The sequence below is a fragment of the Trichosurus vulpecula genome, chromosome 5 (assembly GCF_011100635.1).
Source record: "Trichosurus vulpecula isolate mTriVul1 chromosome 5, mTriVul1.pri, whole genome shotgun sequence".
Lineage (NCBI taxonomy): Eukaryota > Metazoa > Chordata > Mammalia > Diprotodontia > Phalangeridae > Trichosurus > Trichosurus vulpecula.
In genome coordinates, this window is record NC_050577.1 from 73,842,093 (window position 1) to 73,850,518 (window position 8,426).

Here is an 8,426-nt window from a genome sequence, read left to right on the forward strand (position 1 = left end):
ATTTAGGTTCTTTCGCAAAATATGATTTCAGCTTTGACTAGTGAAGATACTTCATCATAGAATAAAGGTAACCCTGGATTTTCAAAGGCTACACCAGCAGAAAACAAGCTCTGGCATATCCTACCAAGCTGGAAAGGTTTCTACCATTGGCCTGGTGACAGACTAAATGTTTGTTGTCTAAGAACCAGCCTAGCTAAGTTCAGAGAAGTTCATCACCAAAAGGTTAGCCACTAGATGATCTTTTAAAGTCACAGGACATCATGAAGACCACACAGAAAAACAATAGAGATTAGGGCATGGAGCACAAACGCTGTTGAAATCTTGAGTTCTTGATACATCAAAGTAAACCAATGAAGTAGAACCACATTCTACATAGTTTAGGCACTATTAGCTTGGTGGCTTGGATGTTAGTAATCATCTAGTTAGCACCCTTTTCTAGGGAAGGAAACTGAGGCATGAGGAAATTAAGCAATTTGCCCAAGATAAGAGACCAGATTTCCTATTCCCATTCTAGTACCCCTCCTAATAAACCAACAAACAAAAAATACACACATACACACACACACACACACACACACACACAGACTCTAGGGATGGCAGGACCTCAGTGGCTATCTAGTCTACTCAAAAATTTGTTCTGCAATATCATAAATAAAAGATCATTCATGTGCTGTTTTAGAACTTCCAATGAGGAAGAACCAATGACCTCCCAAATTACCAAATCACAGATTTAACAGAGCAGGAAGAGTCTATAAAGATCATCTAGTCCACGCCCCTCATGATTAACTTGGCCAAGCCATCTAATCCATTTTACAAAACCCCAGAGAAGGAAAGGCATCTGCCTAAGGTCACACAGATAGTAAGTAGCCTGGCCCATTCCACTTTCAGATAGCTTTCATTGACAGGAAATTTTTCCTTATATTAAATCAACATTTGCTTCTCTTCTATGTTTGCCCATTGCTTCTTATTTTTCATCTAGAGAGAAGAGCAAGTCAAAACCCCTTTCCCCATGACAGTACATCAAATTCTGCTGTTGTGTCTTGTCCCACCCACCCATCACCAGAGTCTTCTCTTTTTCAGACTAACCCTCCCCTGCCCCACTTCCTCCCAATGATTTACATCTGGCAAGATCTTCCGTTCCCTCACCATCCTGATCAATGTAATCTGGGCATAATTCTAGCTTGTCTATGTCATTCATGAAATGTACCCTAAACTGAGCACAATACTCCACATTTGGTTTAACCAGAACAGAAGCCATTAGGAATACAACCTCTCTTTACATTTATAACAAAATCATTCACTTAATTTAAAAAGTTCTCTAATTCTAATTCATTTTAATAATATTTGCAGAACATCTTGCAGTTTTCCAAGTAGACAATCTCAGTTGATCCTCACAAAAACTATATATGGCAGAAGGAACAGATATTGTTGTCCACGCTTTACAGATTAGGAATCAAAAAGAATAAGTGATTTGTACAAGGCCAAACAGCCAGTGCATGGTGAACTGAAACCCAGTATTTCTGACCCTTAAACCAATGTTTTCTTTATCACACTACATTGCATCTCACAAAATGTTAGGTACTTTCAAATATCTTGAATAAAACTAGTCTTATAAAAGTTCACTGGACACAATAAATCAAAATTATAGTCCATTCATCACTTTTCATCAGTAAAGCCAGTTTCATCCAGGTCAACCCTCTGGTCTATAAAATGTAAAGCTTAACCATTACCACTAATATCTCTGACAAGATAAGCAGAATAAATAAGCCCCAGAAGACCGTAATTCTCTTAGTAATTTAGACATTCAAAGGCATTAAATCCAAGTTTCCAAACCTTGAACTTCACACATATAACTTTAAATGATTTTTTTAATTCCTCTTATCTCAAGTCAAAGGTTATTTGACATCTATGTTATTGCAAGCCCTCTTTCAAAATCTCTTGAGTCTTGATACTCAAATTGATTTTTAATGATCAAAAAGTTAATGTTCTCCAAACTAAGTAGGGACCTTCTGTACATTTCAGCCCATCTGCAAATGGGCAGTAGTCCAAATGTGGGTCATAATTTAAACACATACAATCACACTCATGTTTATTAATATAGCAGAGAAGACAAACAGTAACATTAGCGGATGGTAATTGAGCAGATGACAGTCATTTGTGCCAGAGGGTCCATAAGCAGGCTCAGTAACGCTGGAGGTTGGAGAGGGAGGAAACCAGAGAATTTAGCCAAAAAAGAGGCAGCACAGTTACTGCTGGTATACTTAAGACCCCCCCCCCCACACACACACACACACCCATGAAAAGATGTGCATACTAATGCACTATTGGTAGAACGATGAATTAGTTGAACCATTCTAGAAAACAATTTGGAATTATGCTTATAAAGTAACTAAAATGTCCATACCATTTGACAGAGAGGTTCCATTGTGAGACATATACCCAAAGAAGTCAATGACAAAAAGAAAGGCCTCCAAAATTTTAAAGCAGCACCTTTTGAAGGAACAAAATGAAACAAAAAACTGGTAACAAAGACATTGCACATCAGTGAGGAAAGGCTAACCAAGCTGCAATACATGAATGTATAGTTGTAAGAAATGGGAGGAGGAGTTTTGTTTCCACAGAACTAAAGGTGTACTTCCCTCCCCTCCCCCACCCCAGCTTTAGCAGAAATCAGGCCTCAGGGTCAGTCAGGTGAGAGGTCAGAGGCTTGTACTAGTGTGCATGCTTTTTGAGAAGGCAGTCAGGGGAATTAGAGAGGCCAAACCACTTGAACCAGTTCAAGCTTATCTAGGGTCTGGTCTTGGTCAAGAATCCAGGCCTACTGATTTGCATAATTTGCATATGTTAAAGAGGGAAAGTAGGGGAAGTAAAAGAATATAGTTTAATCCTAAACTAAGACAAGGAAAATCTAATTAACTTCACTTTTGCTTCTGTATCCTTATTATACTACCTATATAAACTGCATAACCTAGGAAAACTATGTAAAAAAATAAAGATTGTAAACTAACCATAACTCTAGTGGGAGTGGAGGGAATGGTTACCCCTGCTCCTGTAGCTGTATTGGTGTGAGTGTTCCAGTGAGCGCTATGCCTGATTTCTTGAGGAAAAGTAATAAACATACCTTTCTCTGTCCACTTGGGTCCCGAGTTTTTTGGGTGAGAATGGGCAAATCACATAGATCTTCCTAAGGTCAAGTGAAGGGCAGCAACAAGCAGCAGAAACTTGTCTCAGGCATACTCCTGGATCTTGTCTTGGGGTGTCTTGTGATTCCCCACTGCAGTGTTAAGAGGGCTATGACTCTGGATTCCCTTGGGGAACCCTGTGGTTTGCACAGCCTTCTTAAGGGGACATCAGTCGGGTCTTCTGGCACTGTCTCAGGAGCCTTGTGATCTTACCACCCTTCTAAGGAGCCATCACTTGGGTCCTCCTAGGGTCTGACCCTAGGAAGCCCTGTGATCCCCACAGATTGGGGGGGGGGGGTTACCACTTGGCCTTTCCCTGGGAGTCCTGTAGTCTGCACAGCCTTCCTTAGGGATTATCACAGGGTTCTTCCTCAGGAGTTTGGCCCTGCCTAGGAAGTCCAGTGATCCCCAAAACTGTGTTTTCTCACAATTTGGGGAAGTCCAGTGATCCCCAAAACCACGTTTCTCACAATAGTGATAGAATGTTACTTCGATGTAAGAAAGGATGAATATAATGAACACAGAGAAACATGGGAAGACTTGTATGAACTGATGTAAAGTAAAGTAGAACCAGGGAAACAACATGTGAAGTGACCACAACCATGTAAACAGAAAGAACAACAACAAAACAATTGAAATAGAATGTTTGAAATTATAATAACCAAGTTTTGCTCCAAAAAATAGATATGAGAAGGCACCTCATTTTGTTTTTTTGCAGGGTGGGGGGGGTGGATGGATATTGATGTGGAATACTTCCCGTAATGTCAGACTGTTTTGATACCTGGTTTAGTTTTGCAGAACTTCTCTCCCTGCCCTCCCCTGCCATTTTTTTTATTCTTTGTTATAAGGGATGGTTGGGCTGGGTAGGGAGGTCATACAGTGAGAGACATCATTGATATAAAAACTGAAGATATCCATAAAATTTTATCTGAAAATACTTTCCAAAATTTTTCCAGGAATATTTTTTAAAAGAATTAGGTAACACTTATTGGGACAAGGAAACGCAGCTGTCTGTGGTTTGGGGTCCCTAGATATATTCCTTCACATGTGTACTTGGGTGTCCTTCTGGCATGCAACCCCTTCCTGAGAAGAATGCAGGAGGGAGTGTTCTGTGTGTGTCTTCTGCAGCTGTAGCTATATTGCTAAACAGCCTCAAGGTTCTGGTACAATTAATACAATAAGGAGTGGCCCCCTATGAGTCTGTAGCTTCAGGCTCAACAAAAGCTGTATACAAGAATAGTGTCTTCGGAAAGGTGCCAGGAGGGATGGTGAATGATAATGTAGACAGTTCCCTTATTAGCCAATCAGCAAAATCTGATGAATCTATAAACAAATATCACAAACAATATCCCAGTATCATTGAGTTGAAAAGGAACTGGGGTTATTTAGTCCAACCTATACCTGAATAAAAATTCCCTCTACAGTGTCCCTCAACAAGTAGTCATTCGACCTTTGCCTGAAGACATCTAGTGAGGAGGAATCTGGTACTTATGAAGGTAGCCCATTCCACTTTGAAATAGCTGTTTGGAAGTATTTCCTTATAATGAGTTTTAATCTGCCTTTCTGAGATTCCTGGCTAATTCCTCTTAGTCCTGGCCTCAGAGGACAAGAAGGAAAAAAAATCTAATCTCTATTCCATATTATGTGTTTCAAATGCTTGAAGGCAGTTATCATGCCCTTCTCTATCTTTTCTTCAACTGATTCCTCCTATGGTATAATCTGGAGGCTCTTTATCATTTTAGTTAACCTTCCTTGTACATGATCTAGCTTATGAATAGCCCTCCTAAAATATGGTTTATAGAACTGAATGAAATGGTCTGCTGACCAGCACAGAGTACCGTAGGAATGTCATTTCCCTAGTCCTGGACATTATGCAACTCATTTGCTTGCAGGGGTGGGGAACCTGTGGCCTTGAGGCCCTCTAGGTCCTCAAATGCAGGCCTATTGACTGAATATAAACTTCAGAGAACAAATCCCCTTAATAAAAGGATTTGTTCTGTAAAACTTGAACTTAGTCAAAAGGCCGAAACAAGGACCATATGTGGCCTCAGGGCCACAGGTTCCCCACTCCTGGCTTTGGGGCTCTCCATATCACACTGTCGATTCACTGAGTTTGCTGTTCATGAAAATCCTCAGATCTTTTTCAAAGTATTAGAGACATTCCTTCCTGACCTAATACTTATGAGGCTGAGTTTTTGAACCCAAGTATGAATTTGTTGTTGTTCAGTCATATCAATTGTGTCTGACTCTTTGTGACCCCATTTAGGGTTTTCTTGGCAAAGATGCTGGAGTGGTTGACCAGCTCATTTTACATATGAGGAACTGAGGCAAACAGGGTCACGCAGCTATTAAGTATCTGAGGCCACATTTGAACTAAGAAAGAAGAGTCTTCCTGACTGGAGGCTGGGACTCTATCCACTGTGCCACCTAGCTGCAAGTACAAAACTTAACATTTATCCCCACTAAAGAGAAAAACAAAATAAAACATCCTATCAGACCTGGTCCAAAGTTCTAGCAGGGAAATTTTTTTTTTAAATCATAAGAATATCATTCACCATGCCAGCTTTTGGTCATCTATAAATTACATGTTTTCCATCTATGTCTTTATTCAAGTCATTGAAAAAATGGTCAAATGACCCAAAATCAAGCACAGATCCCTGGGGTATTCTACTAGAGACCTTCTTCCAAACTCCCATTTCTCTATTAATTAACTCCTTGGTTCAGACCACTTAATCATTTCTAAACCTACCTAACTGTACTGTCTCTCTCATTTTGTCCGCGAAAATGGAATGAGAGATTTTGTCAAGTGCATTGCTAAAAACCTAGGGAAACCATATATGGTATCACTTTCTCTTTGCTGCCTCTCCCTCCCCACTCCCACTCTCAGAGAACTGGGAATTGGAGCTGAATGGACAGTGGTGAATGAAAATGAAGAGGAACAGAGTGAAACTTTAGCAAGAGCTGTTATGTCATGTTCAAGGAGAAATGGATGAAAAGACAGTGGTGGCAATGCTCCTAGAGGGAACCACTTGCCGATGATGAAATGAGGGCAGCTGAGGTCAGAGGTCCCTACCAGAGACCAAACCACTGACCCTCCTGAGTCTCAGTTTGTACCACATGCCACATTCTATGTTCCCATGTCATGAGGAAGCCAAGACCCTAACTCCACAGCTTCTGCAACTGTATGTGATGTCTAGGACTAACGAAAGTATAAGCTGAACCCCTGGAAGAAGATTTTGCTCAGTTGTCTACTAAGGGATCACTAAAGTGGTCTATGTGCTAGAATTCCTAAATCCTAATTGATTCCATGTCTGAGGGACACCAGCGGTCTTGAAAGTGGCAGACTTGCTTATTATTTTGCATTGTGTCCTTGTTATCAAGGGCAGCTAGGATAGTGAATAGAGTGCCAGGCCTGGAGTTAGGAAGATCTGACTCTTATTCTGGCCTCAGGCACTTACTAGCTGTGTGACACTGAGCAAGTCACTTAACCCTGTTTGCCTCAGTTTTCTCATCTGTAAAACAAGTGGGACAAGGAAATGGCAAACCACTCTAGTATCTTTGCCAAGAAGAACCCAAATGAGGTCACAAAGAGTTGGGCACAACTGAATCGACTGAACAACAACCACTACCTTGTTACCAAATACTGTTTGTTTACATGTTGATTACAAGCGAAATGTAAAAATGTTCTGTACAGCATTCCACCAGGTGTGTCTGTGTGGGAAAACAACTCTATTATGCCAAGGACATGACTAGTGCACATTGAAATATAGTACATTCGAAAGAGAGGTGGGGTTAGCCAGTGAATGGGATCTTGGAACAAAGTTTTGGCTGTTGAGATCCACAGTGTTGCTGCCCCAGAGTGAGAAGGTGAGCTGAGAGGTAGAAATTCTCTTGAATCGGCTTGGAGAGTGTGGCACTTAGCACTGATGTCCCAGGGGAAATAAGCAAATTACTAGGGTAAATGTGGGGCTCCCCAATGAGTAGCTATCAATGCCACCTGATAATTAAATATATCTATAAATTCCACTGACCATCAATCTAATAAGCTTGTCCAAAAAAAAATGGAAATGAGATCAGTCTTATGCATTGGCCTTGAAAAAGTCCTATCAAGCCTATGTGACAAGCATTTCCCTTCCTAGCTGTCCACTAGCCAACCTTTGAATATAATATCTTTAAATTCTCCCCAGCGTCAAAGTCAAGTTTGGCATTCTATACTTTACAGAGTCTATTTGTTCCCACTTTTATGAAAACTGGCAAGACTATCTTTTCCAATCTTTGGGAAATTGGATGTCATGTATAGGGAACAGAAAATAGACATGAACACAGTACACAAGGATATGAAATCAACATAAATTAGAAGGATAAATTGGAGCCAGATTATGAAGGGCTCTGAATGCCAAATGAGAAGTTTGTCTTTTATCCTAAAGCAGTGGTTCTTAACTTTTGTGTATGTGTGTGTCAGACACAACCTTGGCCATATGGACCCTTTCTTAGAGTAAAGCCTTGGTGCCTGCATTCTTAATGGTAAGATATTCTAAATTTCATGAGAGGTTAGTGAAAATAAAAGTTTAATTTTCCTTCCCCATATAAGTTTACAGACCACCTTAAATCTATTTATGGATCCTTGCAGTAGAAGCAATAAAGAGCCATTGAAAATTCTTGAGTAGGAGGATGGCAAACAAAACAAAACAAAACAAAAACCCTTTGCTTTAGGAATATCAATTGGAGATGGATTGGAGAAGAGAAAGACTGAAGACAGGGAAGCTAAGTAGGAGGCTTTTGGAATAGTCCAAGTGACAGGTAATAGCTAGCATGGTGGTCATGAGAAAAGATGGAGATGAAAGAGGAATTAAAAAAAAAAAACTTGGCCATTGATTAGATATGGCGGATAAGAAGAATTAAGGATATCTAAGGTTGGAAACTTATGTGATGAGAAAACTGGCAGTGCCCTTTCCTAAATAGGAAAGTTAGGACTAGGGTGGAGACTTCCATTTAGGAATTGAGTCTGAGATGCCTACGGAGCATCCAAGAGAAAAGGCTCACCTGGCATTTGGTGATGGGGGAGTGGTACACAGGACAGAGGTAAGGACTTAATATGTAGACTTGGAAGACAAATGTATAGAATTGGAAGTCAGTAATAAAATAACCTTTTTAAAAAAAAAATAGATTTGCCTTCCAGGCCATTTTGCAACACCCTTCCTACTGGGTAAAACCTGATAGCACTGCCACTAATGAGGTTACACT